Source organism: Lissotriton vulgaris, chromosome 6, assembly GCF_964263255.1.
Source record: "Lissotriton vulgaris chromosome 6, aLisVul1.2, whole genome shotgun sequence".
NCBI classification, from domain to species: Eukaryota; Metazoa; Chordata; class Amphibia; order Caudata; family Salamandridae; genus Lissotriton; species Lissotriton vulgaris.
The window spans coordinates 478,195,425-478,213,817 of NC_141694.1; positions in this window are offsets into that span (position 1 = coordinate 478,195,425).

Consider the following 18,393-nt stretch of genomic DNA (forward strand, 5'->3'; position numbering starts at 1 on the left):
AAAGGGGGCAGGGTTGAGACCCCCTGACCCCCTAGCCCTTCTCAGGGGGTCCTAGAAGGACTATTTTTTTTTTAAATCGCGGGGTACGCGTACGGTGCGCGTACCCCGCAATTTTTTTTTTTTTGCCCTTGGGGGTCCTTTTGGGACCCTGTGAGAAGGGCTAGAGGGTTGGGGGGGTCTCTACCCTGCCCCCCTTTCGTGTTTTCCACTCTTGTTTTGGGCTCTCTTGTGCCTCAGTTCTCCTGAAAAACAAGATGGTGGCCAACACTTCCTGGTTTGGACAGTTTGGATTGTTGACAGTCGACTGCCAGCCAATCAGAAACTCGCTCGCGCACGTAAGGGTACACGCACGTACGCGTACGGTACGCGTACCGTACGCTTATGTGCACGTACGGTGAGCGCATATAGATGTATAATTTGCTCAAATTCAATTTTCTCAACAACTACTGGAGGGATTTTCACCAAATATGGAAAATGCACGACTGATAGGTGTTCCTACCATTTTGCCAAGTTTGGTGTAATTCCGTTCAGCCGTTCGGGCTGTAGCCGTGTCTAAATGTCTCATAGAAAATGCCATTTGAAAAATTTCAAATTCAATTTTCTCAAGAACTACTGGAGGGAATTTCACCAAACATAGCAAAGGCACATCTGTATACCAGGCCCTACCATTTTGCCAAGTTTGGTGAATTACATTCAGCCATTCAGGCTGTAGCCGTGTCTAAAGGTCCCTTTTTTTTTTTCCTCTCTTTTTTTTTAATGTTTTTATTAAGAATTTCTGGTGCGTTACAAAGAGTAAAAAGGAGCAGATACAATTCATTATTCATAACACTCAATGTCAATCTATGTCCAAGATTTTAAAAAGAGATATACAGTTGCAGGTTCAGCACAATTAGAATATTAATCACAGGATAAAACGATGTTAATAATAAAAAACGAAACTCTGCGAGTTGATAAAATTTTAAACAGGGAAAGCTATATCAAAAATTACAATCTTTGCTCCCTCCATTCTTTAATTGGAGCCCAGATGCGGCTTCCCAGCTCCCGCATTTTTTTTCCCTTCTGTTCGTAGAGGCATGCCTCTATATTATGTATGCCCAGTGATCTGTTAAGCCACAATTGGAATGAAGGAGCGGAGCTATCTTTCCAGCCTGAAGAGATTAAAATTTGCAGTACCGCTACTGATATAGAAACCAGGACTTCATCATCTTTCCTGAGCCGTAGCTTCTCATCTATACCCAATAACAACAGGGTTGGGGATAGATCGATCTTATGACCTAGCAGCCCCTCCAAAAAATGTTCAATCTTGTCCCTAATTGGGACTAATGCGCTACAATAGGAGAACATATGTAATAGGTCTGCTTGTCCCTCATTGAATGAATGAATGAAACATTATTTATATTGCGCAGCTATGCCCAATGGGCGTCAAGGCGCCTAATCCAAATAACGACTGTGAGCGAAAAGAAACAGAGCCTACTGGTAAGCATTGATAAAGAGCCAAGTTTTCAATGACTTCCTAAAGAGGTCAAGGGAGGGCAGTGTTTTGATTTCCAGGGGGAGTGAATTCCACATCAGAGGAGCCAGTATGGAAAAAGCTTTGCTCCCCCATCTAGCCTTCTTGGCTCTGGGAATTACCAGTTGATTGCGCTCACTGGATCGGAGACATCTACTCGGAACGTATCTAGAGAGAAGTGATCCAAGGGCATCAGCTGGGCCTGCAGTTAAAGCCTTATATGTAAGGCAAAGGAGTTTAAAAGTGATCCTTGAGGGGATGGGGAGCCAGTGGAGGTTCTTCCTCGCTAAGGTCATCGAGGCCAGCCAGGGCAAAGCGAGAGCAAACCGCGCTGCCGCGTTTTGTATGACCTGCAGACGCTGAAGCAGGCCCTTGTTGGCCCCGGCGTACACTGAGTTGCAGTAATCAAGCCTTGAGCCAACAAGGGCGATCACCACCTGTTTCCGTGCCTGAGGGGACAAGTAGTGTACGATTCTTTTCAAGGTCTTGATGACTCCCCAACAGGTAGCCACCGTTCTGTTGACCTGAAGCTCCATGGAGAGCTGGGTGTCGAAGATGACGCCTAGGTTCCTGGCTGATTGTGTTGGTGTTGGGCAGCTACCTAAAGAAGGAGGCCACCAATCATCTGACCATATGCCCTGGTCCTTGCCAAAGACCAGGACCTCTGTCTTGTCCCCGTTCAACTTTAGGGAGTTGGCAATCATCCACTCTGCAACAAGTTGCATGCAGGCCCTAAAGTTAGAAGCGGTTTCACCCACAGAGTGAGTCAGGGATACCATAATCTGCGTGTCGTCGGCATACGACACTACCTCCATCCCCTGAGATCTTACTAGTCTTGCAAGTGGGGCCACGTAGATGTTAAACAGGGTCGGACTTAATGCCGACCCCTGTGGCACCCCACATTGCAAAGACTTAGCGGGGGAGAGGTATTCACCTAGCATGACACGCTGCTCTCGTTGTTGAAGAAAGGAGCTCAGGAGACTGAGTGCCGGTCCTTCTACCCCTGCCTCCCTTAACCTAGTTGTTAAAGTAAGGGGAGACAGGGTGTCAAATGCTGCTGAAAGATCCAGCAACACCAGTACGGTGGTTAGACCCAAATCCACTTTTCTGCGGATGTTGTCCATGACTTTCGTCAAAGCAGACTCCGTGCTATGCAGCTTTCTAAAGCCATGTTGGGACCCGTCCAAGAAACCAGAGGTATCGAGGAAGTTTGAAAGATGGAAATTCAAATGGGTCTCCAACATCTTAGCAGGGGCCGGCAGCAGAGAGATGGGTCTAAAGTTCTTCAGTACTCCAGGGTCCAAGGTGGTCTTTTTCAGCAGCGGCTTCACGATGGCTTTCTTCCAGAGTGACGGGAAGATGCCCTGTTCCAATGCTCCATTCATGACTTCCATCATTGAAGGAAGAATGATCTCTCTGCAGTTCTTTAGTACTTTCAGAGGAACTGGATCGAGTGGAGATGACGATTTAGTTTTATCCAACAGGCTATTAAGATCCTCTAGCGAGAGGGCAGGGAAGTGATCAAGGGAGTGAGAGGATTCTTTAGTCCAAGCTTCCAGACGTTTAATTTGGGAGAAGTCCTCAGCATTAAGCGAGTTCCCCTGCGACTTTAGAGCTATGTAGATATCATCTATCTTTTTATAGAAAAAGTCTGATATATCATTGCATAGCTCCTGGGAAGCTACTACAGGATCGGGGGCCTGGAGAGAGCACAAAGAGTCCACTATTTTGAAGAGCTCTTTGGAGGATGTTAAAGAACAGGTTAAATTGGAAAAATAATCCTGTTTTTCCTTAATGACTCTCTTTTTGTACTCACGTAGTAGGCTCTTATAGCCTTCTCTATCCTTGATATCCCAGGATTTACGCCACCTACGTTCCTTCTGTCTGCAAGTTTGTCTGAGGAGCCTCAGATCGACGGAAAACCAGGGGGCAGTTGGCTTCTGTCTAGCTGCAGCTTTCAGGGAAGGAGGAGCTAGTTCGTCAGCGGCTCTGGTGATGGCATCAGCGAGTTCTTGGGCCGACTCATCCACCTTCCGCTAAGTTGAAATATGGGCATTGAGAATAAAAGGGGCCACAGCCTCCTTAGTAAAATTTTTGAAACTCCTTTTGAATTGTTTTTTGCCAGAGCCCACAATGGCAACGGGGCAGGGAATGTCTAAAAACAGCGGGACTGCTAAATGGTCAGACCAGGTAATCGGGACCGGTGTCCCAACCCCTAATCTGGGGTCGTTGGAAAAGATCCCGTCAAGGATATGCCCCGCCTTATGAGTCGGGTGGAGAACTCGTTGTACAAAGTCACATGCTTCCAGAGAATTAAGTAGAGAGCAGGTCTCTTTCGAAGTAAAATCCTCTAAGTGAAAATTAATGTCGCCCAGAATAGTGAGATGGGGTCTACCAAAGTAAGGTTCCAAAATTCTAAAAAGTTCTGAGCAAAAATTAGCTCTAGACCCAGGGGGCCTATAAAGTAGTATGCCAGAAAAGGAGCTCACCGGGGTATGCACAATACAGAAGTATAGCGCCTCAAAAGGATCCGTAGAGATCGATAAGGGTTTTATGGTACATGTGAGAGTAGATTTAAAAAGAATGGCTATTCCGCCCCCTCTACAGCGTTCTCTGTCTAACCTTAGAAAGGTGTATCCTTCAGGAATGGCCAGAAGCAGATCATGGCCAGAAGACTCAGTGGCCCACGTTTCTGTAACAAAGATCCAGTCAGGATTCCTTGAACTAACAAAATCGTGAAATTCAATCCCATGTTTGATCAATGAGCGCGCATTGATCAAAAATCCCTGTTTGGATTGGGAGGTATGACTGGCCGGCAAAGGAGAGATTGAATGAATGCGGGCCTGAGTAGGACCGGCAAAAGGAACGTTACACGAGGGACACAGGTGGGCGCGACACAATACCTCGGGTCTGAGCTGATGATGGCAGCAGAGTGCAGGGGGTCTAAGGGACAAAAGAGTGCCATATAGGTCCCCCCGGGAGGAAGGCGTGTCAATGCCTGGGGACCGAGGGTCCAGCCCGTCCTGCAGCGCGTCCTCAGCGCGGACGGGCGGAGACGGGCTTGCCTTTGGCGCGCCTTTGGCGCGCCGCCGGCGCGCCCGCTGCGCCCGCCCGCTGCGCGGACGTGCGGAGCGGATGTTTTTATCCATTGGTAAGTGAGGAGGGTGGGAGGGACGATGGACTGCACCGTCTCCCTTCCCTTCCCAAGATGGCGGCTCCGGTGGGTGGGGGGGAGTGCCCAGCGTCACTCACAGCTGAGCTGCGCTGTCCTGTTTGACTGCTGCCTGGAGGGAAGTAATCTCACCCCAGGTAAGAACAAAGATAAAAACGGGCTATTTAAGATATCTACAATTTTTTATCTTGGGACAGCAATCGTCCTCCCTGACCCCCCAAGAAAATAGTTTTGCTGGCGTATAATATAAATGAAATAATGTTTTATAGTGCTGGGCTCTCAGATTTGAGGACCGGAAGATTTTTTTGTTCAAATTTAAGGCCAGATCCAAATCTACATCAGGGTTGGACAATTTGTTTGCCAGAGCGGATTCAGTTTTCTCCAGATCATCTTGGATTCCCATCAGAAGAAGACTATAGACTATTTCTATTTTCTTACCTCCTTTGGCTAATAAGTCTAACAAAGGAAAGTTAGCCAGATGTACCAGCTTGGGTCTTAATGCTTTCAGAATACATTCAATTTGTGCATGTAAAAGCCAATGGGAAGATGGAATAGAAAACTTAAATTGCAGGGCATCAAATCTCAGTATTTCCTCGCCTTCCATGATATGACCTATAGCCTTGATACCCAGCCCTTTCCAGACCCGAAGGTTGCCTTCTGCGCACATATGAGAGAAGATACTAGAGTTGCAAAAGGGTAGATATACATTGACCTTAGGAACATTAAAAAACTTCAAAACAGTCTTCCATATACTCCATGCCCCTTCCAGGATCTTTAGCCGTACCCTCTTATAGTACCTGCGATCAACTTTGCATAATAATAGGCCTAATGCCTTCCTCCCCAGCAAGAGCTCAAAGATAGAAGGAGGGCTCTGAGTTTCTGTACCTACAAAATCCATCTCAGGCTGAAACATGATTACCATTTGTGTAAGAAGACATGTCCAATGATATAATCTTAGGTTTGGTAAGGCCAAACCCCCCCCCTTTCCATAGAAAGTGACATATAATTAGTGGAACGTCTAATCTTGCAGTACTGCCAGATAAATCTTATAAATACAGTTTCCAATTTCTTCATTAGTCCCTCTTCGATGTACAAGGGTATGGCCCGAAACAAGTATAATACTTTAGGAAACATTGTCATCTTCACCGCGTTTACTCTCCCAATCAATGAAAGATGAAGCACATCTATCCGTTTCAACTCTGTTTCTATTGATTTAATCAGAGGGAGGTAGTTTTCATCCAATATTCTTTTGATTGAGGCATTTATTCTAACCCCTAAATATACTGCAGCATCGACATATCTGGGGTTGGATTTAACAATATTTTTTGAGCAAATTACCTGAGTTTTGGCTTCATTCAATAGATAGCCTGAGTGGCTGCCAAAAGCCTTGGCCAATTCAGCGAGAGTTAGCATCGCCTACTGAGGATCAGTAATGATGACAGCTAGATCATCAGCGTATGCCAAGATTTTATTTACGTGGTCATTTAATACTACCGGGCTAATCCTTGGGCACCCTAAAAAATGTTGTATAAGCGGATCGATATAAAGAGAAAAGAGGATCGGGGAGCAGGGACACCCCTGACGTGTACCTCTCTGAATGGCAATCTTATCTGATCTTTCACCCATAACAACCACTCTAGCCTCGGATTCTCTATACATAGCTTTGAGGGCACCGATAATGTTATCCCCAAAGCCTCTACCTGCCAAAATGGACCAAAGAAATTTGAATACCACCCTATCAAAGGCCTTTTCTGCGACAAGCAGGATCAAGGCCATCACCCTCCCCGTAGCAGCATGAGCATCGAAAAGAGCAACTGCTCTCCTTATATGGTCCGTTGTGCCACAACCAGGGACGAAACCATGCTGCCACGGGGAAACGAGTCCACCTATGATCTTGCCCAACCTCTTAGCCCAGAACTTGGAATACAATTTTGTATCCGCATTTATCAACGAGATAGGGCGGTAGGATCCCGGCTTCTCCCTAGGTTTCCCTTTTTCATGAAAGATTACAATATTGGTCTCTCTCCAAGAATCTGGAATCTCTCCTGAGTACATTATACCGTTGAATAAATCCACAAATAATGGGGTAATTGCAGTTTCGAGATATTTGTAGACCTCCAGGGGAATCCCATCGGGGCCCGCAGCTTTACCCGAGGCCAACTCCTTTACTGCAGCAATAACCTCACCTCTGGTAATATCTCTCTCCAGTTCTATTCTCGCTGAATCGTTTAGTTGGGGGCCATTATCCCAACCCTCCTCCTCCTGTACTCCATTCCTATCTTCCTCCTAATATAACTTTTGATAATAATTCTTGAAAACCAGTAGGATTTCTTTAGTCTCTGTAAATTCTTTGCCATTTTCTTCTATTCTGACAATTGTATTTTTTGCTTTTTCCTGTCTGATCCTTAGCACTAAGACTCTACCTGCCTGTTCACCAGTTTCGTATCGTCTGGCTCTGGATGTTTGGTATTCTGCAGTAACCTTCTGTGTTACCACCCTCTGGAGCTCTGCTTTAACCCCTTAAGTGCTGCGAACATTCAACGGCCGACGGCAGCAGTACCTCCGTAGTGCTGCCGTCGGCCGTTGAACGTTCGGAATGCACCTGCGCAATGGAACGTCCAGCACTGCATCAGACGTTCCATCGCAGTCAAGTGGTTAACACTCATCAGCTTCATTTGACTCTCGCTTCCAGCTACCCCCTGAGCTATATCTTTAATATGCTGTTCTTCTGCCTCAGTTAATTTCACTATTAGTCTCTCTACCTCCTCTCTATCCTCTTTTCTCAATTTAGCCGAACAGCTTATGGATTCGCCCCTTAAGGCCCCCTTAAATGCTTCCCATACCCCATTCCGTGAGGTACTATATCTATTAGCAGCGAAAAATTCATCCGCCCATTTGGTAATGTGCTCCACAAATCTCTTATCCCCCAGTAGCTTTCAAAGGTCCAGCTGTTCCTTTTCTTAACTAGTTTATCTGATTCATACGTTAAAATCAATGGATTGTGGTCTGAAATTAGTCTGGGAAGTTTTATTATCCCGACCTTGTTTATTTCGGCAGAAGAGATGAAGAAGTAGTCCAATTTTGTATACCTTTTATAGGGATTTGAAGTGTATGTAACCTCTGGATCGTGTGGTTTTTTAACTGCCCAAACATCCCTCAATCCATGAGAACTAATAAGAGCCTTTACTGCCCTAAAAACTCTTGGTTTCCAACCTACATATGGTGCACTATTATCCCAATCTGCTGAGATATTGAAGTCACCACAGATTATTGTGGGGGTTATCCAGCCAGCTAATTCTATTTCTAAAAAATCATAGATTTCGGGATCATCCCTATTTGAGCCGTAGACTGCGCATAATGTAAGGCCCATTTCCAGCTCGACAATTACCCATCTACCCAGACTATCTGTCTTCACCCGTTTCATCCCTCCCAAAGATGTACGTGCCAGGATTGCGACCCCCCTGATCGTCGAGGATTGTGTAGAACAGGCCAGTAGCTCAACACCACTAAGGAACATTAAGTTCCTCTTGGCCCATGGGAGATGGGTCTCTTGGAGAGTGAGAGCGTCAATACTGTTGTATTTCACAAAATGAGCTAATCTTTGACGTTTCCTCCAGTCATTCAGTCCCCCAATGTTAAGCGAGCATATTCTAATGTTGCCATCCTGACAAACTGGTTGACCAACTGCGTTACCCTGAACCTTGATCATACTGTTCTTCAATGACTTTCTGAATTGTATAAAAGAAAAAAACAAAATCTTACAAAACGCACCATTTTTCTGAATTTCTCCCCTGTCCCACCCTACCCTCCCTTGCACTCCAACCACCCCTCCAACCCACTCCCCATTCCCCAAGGACCCCCTGAACACCCTCCCAGAAACCCACTTTGTGAAGCGCTCAGACCTAGTCTGTGCACATGATGGTCTTGCTGTGTGAGCAGTGAGGCCAAAAACTGAAGACAGAACCTAGGAATTCCTAAATATCCTTACAAACCAATGATCATAGTAAATCTTTCGCAAACAAACAGACCCTCCCCCCAGTTCTCGACCTGTGTCAGAAAGCGTTCCAGTTTTGAAAGACATTAAACCCAGTCTTTATTGTGCATTGAGTCTATTATCCGACAGAGTCTAAATACTCCTTTGCTTTTATTTCTGAAGAGAAATATAATGTCCTCCCTTCATTAATTACTTTTAACTGGGCCGGGTTTATCAAATAGGCTTGAATCTTTTTGTCCTGGAAAGGCTTAATCATTTCCCTCAGGCGCCACCTTCGCTCTACAGTCGAGTGACAGTAATCCCGGCGGACGAAGAAAGAGACCCCCTCACTGCTTCTCCTGGCGTCGGGTCTGGCCTTTTCCACGGTTGCCTGCCTTAAGATGAAATCACCAAGGAATATTAGAACTGCTCTAGGTTTGTCCCCTTCCTTAGCATTCTTTCGTATTCTGGAGGGGGTACGGTGTACTCTCTGCAGCTCGGTGGACCAGTTCCAGCTGGAGAGCTCGGGGAACGCTTTCTCGAAGAGCTTGATTATGTACGCCCTTATGTCAGAGCCCTCGATCCCCATCGGGATTCCCAGGACCCTTAAGTTGTTCCGGCGTTGCCTGTTTTCCATCTCCTCGAGCTTCCATTGAAGATCTATCACCTGAGCACAGTGGGCGTTGACCTTACTAGTAGCTGCAGCCGCCTCGGCCTCAGTTAACACCACTCTCTTCCAGGTTAGACACCCTGTCCCCGATGTTAGAACAGGCTTTAGAAAGTTTCCTGACCACATTATAGTTAGTTGGACTCACTATAACTTGCGCGTGCAATGCACTGCTGATGACGTCACATATTACATCACTCATGACATGGTCAGTGACATCACTCATGACATCACTGATGACACCATCCTTGTGACAGACTGACAGACCTCCTTTGGGTGTAATGTAACCCTTGAAACACATATTCAAAAATAGAAACTAACATTTTCAAAAAAATTGAGATACCCATACCAGTTACAACAACCAATTCAGTAATTCCCCCATCTATATACACATCCTCTCATTCAGAAACAGTTCTATATAGTCACTCATACATATACTCACTCATCATATGTAGTGATACACATTCACATCCTGTTACACACCGACAGTCATCCAAAAGTTACTCACACACATACTTCACACATGCAAATAAACTATTGAACATCCATTTATTTGCATATACAGCTATACACACTAGTACATTACTTCTAAGGAAACTTACTCATACTTACTCTCTTAAACAATCACTTATAGAAACACATACTTATTTAAACAGGAACTCTTTCAATCTCTCACTCTCACATATACTCACTTATATACATCAATACTCACATATACTAGATTAAAACATATGTAGTTACTCATAAACACACTAGTGAGGCCGGCATTCACTCACTAACACACACATATTCACACTCATCCACCCATACAGTCCTGCACATACGCTGTCTTAAAAACACATACAAACAGTGAGTCAGTCACCAACCCATGCAGCCACTTATACACAAAGTGAAACACTGATACATATATTTAAAATATTTAAAAATTACTCGCTAATATATGTATTCACTAAGATACACTTTATAAGCCAGTTAGCCAATCAATATTTTATGTTATGTTACAAAGGCATTTATATATCGCGCACTGCTACTCGAGAGTGTCCTGGCGCGTAGGGGAAACAATAAACATGGGAGGCCAGAGGGACTAAATGGACTGTTTAAACAGATGAGTTTTTAGCCTTTTTTTAAATGTAGACAGTTCCTTGATATGCCGGAGATCATCAGGGAGCGCATTCCAGAGAGTGGAGGCCTTGACTGTAAAGGACATCCCCCCCAGACGAGCTCTCCGGAAATCTAGGGATCACCAGCCGTCTTTGCATAGCTGAATGCAAAGGACGATTGGGAGTGTAGAGGGAGAGCCTGGAACTGATATAGGCAGGGGCCTGACCGTGAAGTGCCTTGTGAGTCATGGTGAGTGCTTTAAAATGCACACGCTGGGCAACAGGTAACCAGTGCAGATTGCACAGCTGCTTGCGCACACTTAGGCATCTGGGGATGTTAAATACAAGCCTAACTGCCGCGTTCTGGATGACCTGTAATTTTCCCAGACAGTAGCCAGGAATTCCAAGGTAAAGGGCATTGGCATAATCCAGGCGAGCCAGTACTAGTGCCCTGACCACCGTCTCCCTGGCAGCGCGGGGAAGTAAGGGAAAAAATCTTCTCAGGGCTTTCAGTGTGCCAAAGCATACCCCTGACAGACGCATGATTTGTTCATGGAAGCCTAAATCGACCCCAAACCAAATTCCCAGGTTTTTTGCTACACCGCAATTTCCAGAGGGGCAAGGAAATCCGGGAGGCCAGAGAGACTCTCTAAAGGCAGGTGGAAAATGACCATAGAGGAGCACCTCAGATTTCTCTTCATTACATTTCAGGCTGGCCTGGGCCAGCCATGAAAAGACCGCTGACAAGCAGCGATGGGCCACCTCCGTTTGCAGGTCATCCCCCTTCCAGGTAAAGAGAAGCTGGGTGTCGTTGCATAGGCCATAATTTTGGCACCCAGCTTCTCCGCCAGACCAATCAGGGGAGTAAGGTAGACATTAAACAAAAGGGGGCTCAATGTGGACCCTTGAGGGACACCTGTGGCTACCCTAGTATCTGATGAAGAGAAAGGGGGCATCCACACTTGTTGGGAGCGGTTATCCAAAAAGGATCTGACCCATTCCCAGGCCGTGCCGTTAATACCGATGTCAGACAGGCGGGAGAGGAGCTGGAGGTGGGGTACCGTATCGAAGGCGGCAGAGAGGTTGAGTAAAATCAGAGCCGCCCTGCCGCCTGCATCCAGACACTCCCTAATAGCCTCCGAAATTTCCACAAGAGCGGTTTCTGTGCTAAATGCTGTTCTGAATCCGACTTGAGCCGGATGTAAGGCTCCTGTGGACTCCACAAATCTCTCCAGTTGTTTAAAGGCCACATTCTCGCACACCTTAGCTAGGGCTGGAAGGAGGGAAATGGGGCCATAATTAGAGAGAAGTGAGGGGTCAGCAGAAGGTTTCTTAAGGAGGGGGAGGAGTTTTGCATGTTTCCATTGCACAGGCACCCTTCCAGATTGAAGTGAGTTATTCACCAGCTTCACAACCTCTGGAGCGACTGTCTCTGCCACCCCACTCAGAACCCTGGCATGACAGGGGTCTGCCGGCGAGCCAGATTTTAATGATTTGAGTATGGCTAGGACATCTTTCTCCTCGGCAATGGTAAAATGTGAAAAGCATTGGTTGGGTACAGTAGGACAGGGGGCAGTCTGAATGGATAAAGGAGACGGCCCTAAAGGGATAGTCCTTAGGCTGTCTTGTATTTTTTGTATCTTGACGGTGAAAAAGTTAGATAAGTCCTCACACCTTTGGAGTGAATTCAAAGAGGGGGGGAGTTCCGCAGTGGGGGATAAAAAGCGGCGGACGATGGCAAAAATTTCCTTGCTGTTGTTGTTAGCTTTTGAAATTCTATCTGCAAAGAAGTTGCCTTTGGCTTCTTTGACAGCAGCATAGTACTCCCTCTGAGCGGCACAGAGTGCCGCCTTCGCACGAGGACAATACTCCCGGCGCCAGCCCCGCTCCAGTTTTTTACATTCTATTTTCAAAACTTTAAGGGAGTCGTTAAACAAAGGCTGAGAGGGGGAGCACCGGGGGGGGGGGGCCCTTCGTAGTGGACTGAGGAAGTGAGTTGACTGCCTGGCTGATCCAGTTAGAAAACGTTTCCACAGCTCCGTCAAGGTCAGCGGCCTTATCAGGAGATGTAAGGACCAAAGCTCTAGCTAGAGCTGGGATGTTGATCTTCTTTGGATACTGACCGAGAGCCTTGCCTGACGTCATAGTGGAACTACCCATGTTCCAATTGAAACAGACCAGAAAATATTCAGACCAGGTAACAGGTCTAGGAGCTAATACCCTAAGTTCAAAGTTGGAGCAAACTGGGTCTAATAAATGCCCACCCAAATGAGTGGCCGCCAGGACCTGTTGGGTCATATGGGTCAGGATACATAGATCCAACAGGTCCTTCGTCCCAGGGGCCTGCTGGTTCTCCAAATGTATATTCAGGTCACCTAAAAGTAGAAACCTGGAGAACCGGAGAGCCCGGGAGGCAATGATCTCATCGAGGGATTTGAGAAAGATGCCTGGTGTGCCCGGCGGCCGATAGACCAGTACCCCACCTAGAGTAAATTGTGGAGACAAGAGCAGTGTGAATTCTAGTACTTCACCCTCTGAGATCTCCCTTGTGCATTCCTTCTTGAGCGTCCATATATCTCTGAACACTATAGCAACACCACCCCCTCTACCAGATTGACGGTCCACCCTAGCTATCTTATACCCCCTAGGAATAGCTAGTTCCACCACTGGTGAGCAGGAGTCATTCAGCCAGGTCTCGGTGACAAATAGAAGGTCTAGTTGTTCGTCAACAATCAATTCGTGGACGTCAGCGGCATGTTTTGCCATTGACCTTGCATTGATGAGTGCCGCTCGAATATTGGTTTTGTGGCCTGAGAGGAGGGAGAGATCAGGTTGGCTCAAGGTGATGTGGAACTGACAGGTAGGGCAAATCCTCATCCTATCTTTCAGGACATCCCAATCTCTAGAACCACAGGAGACATTACCTAACTTGAGCAAAGTATCCTGGTCGTAGGAGATCCTTACTGTCGCATCTTTGGCGGCGAGGGGATCAGAGATCCTGGCCCTGTGCGCTGCCGAGGCGCGGACGAGCGCAGATGGGCTTACCTTAGGCGCACCTTCGGCGCACCTTCGGCGCGCCATTGTCGCGCCCGCTGCGCTCGTCCGCTGCGCGCACTGTCGCGTTCTAATCTAGGACCCTGATCAACCCTATGACCTTATGCCCCTATACGGCTATAATCCATTTATTCCCCTATATTGGCATAACCGATCAAATGCAATATTCAGAAACTCGTCTCTGGCTTCACACGAACAGAGCCATATTTCAGAATCGCTTCCTCTGCAACTTCCTTTGCAGCTCATTAGTGCAAATGACACAGCAGAAGCCACTATCTAAGATTCCTAGATTAACACTCCGAGTTCTTCAACAAGATAAAAACTCAGCAACCTGGGAAAGCCCCGCTTGCTATGTTTTGATTAGTAATAGAACTCTAATGAGCACTAAGAGACGATCCCTTCCTAGTGACATCTTTATTGACGTCTTATGTCCAAAAACTTACGTCAAACAAGGCACCTTTCAGGTATAAATATTACCAACGTTGCCGTAAGCAGATGCTAGCTGCCTCATAGACATCGCTGCCGTTATCGCTGCTGATGCTATCGCTGCGAACGAGCGAACGATGGTGTGGTGAACCGAGGAACTGAACAGCCGTCCCCAGCAGATGCAACCAGCCCACGGACGCTGCCCCTCCTCCTCCTCTTCGACGCGCTGAGAGAGACGCTGTCTTTTCTCCTGCCGAGAAATCCAGCTCCGGCGTTTCCAGCCTACTCTTGCGAGTGACTGGGAGATCGAGTCCCTGAAGGAGATACCAGCTCTCCAACATTCTATTCAAGAGATATGGTGTTGACTAAACCCTTAGAGAGAATTCTTGAAGCAAACCTTGGCAAAACCAACTTAACTAAAACTGCTACTTCCTTACTCCCTTCCAAGTATTAGGCTTAGGTCAGGTACACTGGGGTAGGCATAGTTAGAAGCACCAGTTGAGTACGTTAGCCTAATGTATATATGAATCTATATATGTTTTATTCATTTTAAACCATTGTATGGCTAAGAAACCATATCAATGCTTTTACAGTATTATTTCATAATACTCATTTTATTGTACGCACTTTTTATAATAACAAGTCTTGCAATTGTGGCAATTCATTTCTCTTGTATGAGAAGAAAGACTGTTCAATAAATAATACCTTTTTATTGAAAACGCCCGTCTCCCTATTCACTACATATTGTGAAAGTAATCTGCACAAAAACTGACTGAGTAAAATAACTGTCTATTGTTTCACACAACTCTAGAGATTGACTCTTATTCTAAGGAGCAAAGTTGTCATGTTGCACGGTTGTTGGAAAACTGAATCCCTTCTTGTCTGTACCAGGGAAGCTGATCACTTCCTATTCAGTCAAGAAAGTTTCCAGTGACCTCTGAGCTAGTTGGTAACAAACCCAATTAAGTTTAGCATAGTCAGTGGAGACCTGGAAGATCCGCACTTCTACGTCGATACTACTGTTTGTGTTATTCCAATGCGCAGGGCCTATTGGGAAAATAGGAACTACACTACATGGCGCCCAAACGTTTGGTAAGGCGATAAACTAACGCAAGACGTTAGAGTAACTCAGTCGTGCATTTTTCACACAGACCCCTTTCTCCCGTAAATACTCCAATAGACGTCTGGAGTGTGTGAAAGGTTAAAATCCGCCCGACCTTAGTAGGAAGAGATTCCTATGTGAAGCTCTGGTTTATTCAACGTTGAAGCATACAGTGTTCCAAAATATTGTGCACCTAATCTTTGTCTCCTTGGAGACCTGCTCTGCAAAAACCTGCATTTATAAAATGTCAGTAGAAAACAACGGAACTGATGCCGCAGTAGATGCGACTCAGCAGGGTCCCGCCGGGACTACTGAACCAGATGCAATAATCATCCCGGCACATTTAAGAAAATCTATAACGTCAAAACTTATAGAAAATGGACTGACCACACAAGGTGGCACAGTCGTCTTCGTGATAGAGGCACACGAATATCGGCAGACAGAGGTATTCTATTCATGGATAAAATTTCCAGCGGCAAATGCCGCAACACACGAGTTCCACTGCTATATAGTAGGGGATCCACCCGATGAGTACGCTTCTTTCGAGAAGATTGAAATCCCATTAAAATTCCAAGAGCACCTGCTCTGGTTTAAAGGCGCCCTAAAACACATTGATCATATAACCAGGCTCGGTCCACTAGGTAGACAAGGAGCAATGTGGCCGGTTCTAGCCAGCTACACACCACATCCGGACATTGCAAAAATGTCTAGAGAAGAGCTTTTAGCACAGCTAAAAACACTAATTAAAATACAAAGACAATTAGTCCAATATGTAATGCGGACTGCTACAGTCCAACCAGCTGTTAATGTTCCACAGCTGACCCCTCATCAGGGGAACACAAATAAAATTACACCACAGAACATACAGTCATGTCTTGGTAAAACACCCGTAAAACGGGAACAAATTCCTTTCTGGTTAGCGCAGAAAATTACTCAGATAGAGGCAGTATTTCCGAATACTACCCCTATTGAGAAACACAGGATTCTGACAATCTGCCTTCCTATGGGGGTCGCACCACACGTGGAGGACTGTGACACTTGGGGTACAGTCTTTGCTTCCATTTACATAAAAACACATGGTGTTCCGTCAATGGCGGTAATACCAGAAGTGCTAAAACAGATTCAGAATGAATACGGTCCAGAACCCGCTTTAACTCTTGGTATGAAATTACTGAAAGACTTCAAGCAGGTCTCGGCTATATTACTAGCCAACATTAAAGGAGAAGCAGCATCTGTGGGGATCCGCCAGAAATTGAAGGAAACAGATATAACAAATCAACCAATTGAGCTTGCCAGAATCATAGAAAAATGCTATGAAGAACTAGGTAGAGACAGCTTGGGTGGAAAACCAGTAAAGCCCCAACTGCTCGAAAATCCTGAAAAATTATTTATTAAAAATAATTTAAACACTCCTAAAAAGAGCTGGGATGAAAATAAACAATCCACTCCCAAAGAAAAAGTTTTTCAGTCCAGAGGAAGGTCTCCTCGACGGAGGGAAAGAACTCCGACTCGAGAACACCAGTCTCCCCAGAGGGAGCCCTCTGAGAAAAGATATAACCTTAGAAATAGGGATAATTTGAAAAAGCCTGATAGATATCAAAGTATTGATACACGTCCCTCTCGATCTTTTTTGCAGAAATCGGAAAGAAGAGGACGGTCAGACCCAGGAGAGCACACCAAGTCCAAAGACAAGGAACCTGCTCAGAGTAAAAAATCTCAATTTCCGAAAAAGAATGTAGCCAGTATTAGAGTAATCGAACATGCCGAGAATACTGAGGACACAGTTGAAAAATGGGGAGTGGGCACAGACAATGTTAGACAGTGCAGCAGAAATCAGTATAGCTCGCAAGATCCTGATGAGTCATCTGGAGACAGTGGACACGAATGAATACATTCAGGTTGAAACTGACTGCACACCAGAGTTGGCGAGCCCCATAAGATATACGAAATAACATTGCGTATAGAGGGTGATAAGACTAGGAAAATAAGGGGTCTATTTTGGGATAAACTCTCAAAAGGCTATGATATTCTGTTAGCTGAAAAAGATTGGCCCCCAGAGTTTGTCAGGGAGGGCCCTCGTAGCGAAGAAATGATTATGCCTGCCTTCTCGAATCACATTCCGATTCACAAAAAATATACTTATGCAAGGAAATGGGCAGTAGCCCAGGTACCAGCATTATATAAAAATCATGTAGGATGGGATGAGGACTCTCCTCCTCACAAAACCCAGTTAAAAAATCAACCGACTGCACAAAGGCAGTATCCCTTTAAGCAAGAAGCTAAAAAACAAGTCAGGGAGATTTTAGATCAACTTGAATACCAGGGGGTGATTGAAACATGCACCTCTCAAATGAACAATCCTTTGTTTCCTGTCTCCAAACCAGACAATTCATATCGTCTAGTTTTGGACTACAGACACCTTAATGCATGTTGCAAAACATTTGCAGTACAAAATTCGCATAGTGCTGCACTAATGAATAACATAGTTAGGAAAAAATATAAAACGACATTAGACATATCTAATGGTTTCTTTTGTCAAAACATTGCACCAGAAAGCAGATACTTGACCGCTTTCTCAGTAATGGGGTCTCAGAAAAATTTCTGTAGGCTCCCACAGGGGTTCAAGAACAGCCCAGGACTATTCTCAGCTAGAGTAACAGAGTTACTACAAATGTATGATGATGAGGCATTATCTTACGTAGATGATATCTATCTCACAGACGACGACTTGGATACTCACTTGAAAAGAGTGAACACCATAATACTTGGGTTCGCTGCAGAGGGTTACAAATTCAACTTAAAAAAGTCTCGAATTGTTCATCTGACAGTCTTATTTTTAGGATACGAATTATCAAGTGAAGGAAAAAGCCTAGTGGACAACTTCTTAGAGAAGTGCGCTGTACTCCAAGCTCCAAAAACGCTGAAGGACTTACAATCGATTCTAGGCTTTCTGAATTTCGGTAGAACTTACATTCTAAATGACGCAGAGAGGGTTAAACCTCTCTACGAACTAATTAAACCTGATTTTAAACCAATCAATTGGACTAAAAAACACACAGAAATTTTGAGATCACTGCAAACAGACATGTTAGCAAAAACAAAATTAGATACACGTGACAACACACGCAATCTTGTAATCCGAGTCATCCCAGGAAGATGCGGATTCACGTACCTGACCTCTAATGAGGGAGAAAAGGTACCAATAGCTTACAAATCACATTTGTACACAAAGGCTGAAATAAAATTCAGTTCAACTGAGAAAATTCTAACTGCGATTCAGACGGCTGTAGCAAAAGAAAGGGCCCTAGCACAAGGTAAATGAATAATAATCGTTACACCTATACCGGCTTTAGAAGCGGTAACTAAAGCAAGCATTCCGAATGCTAAAG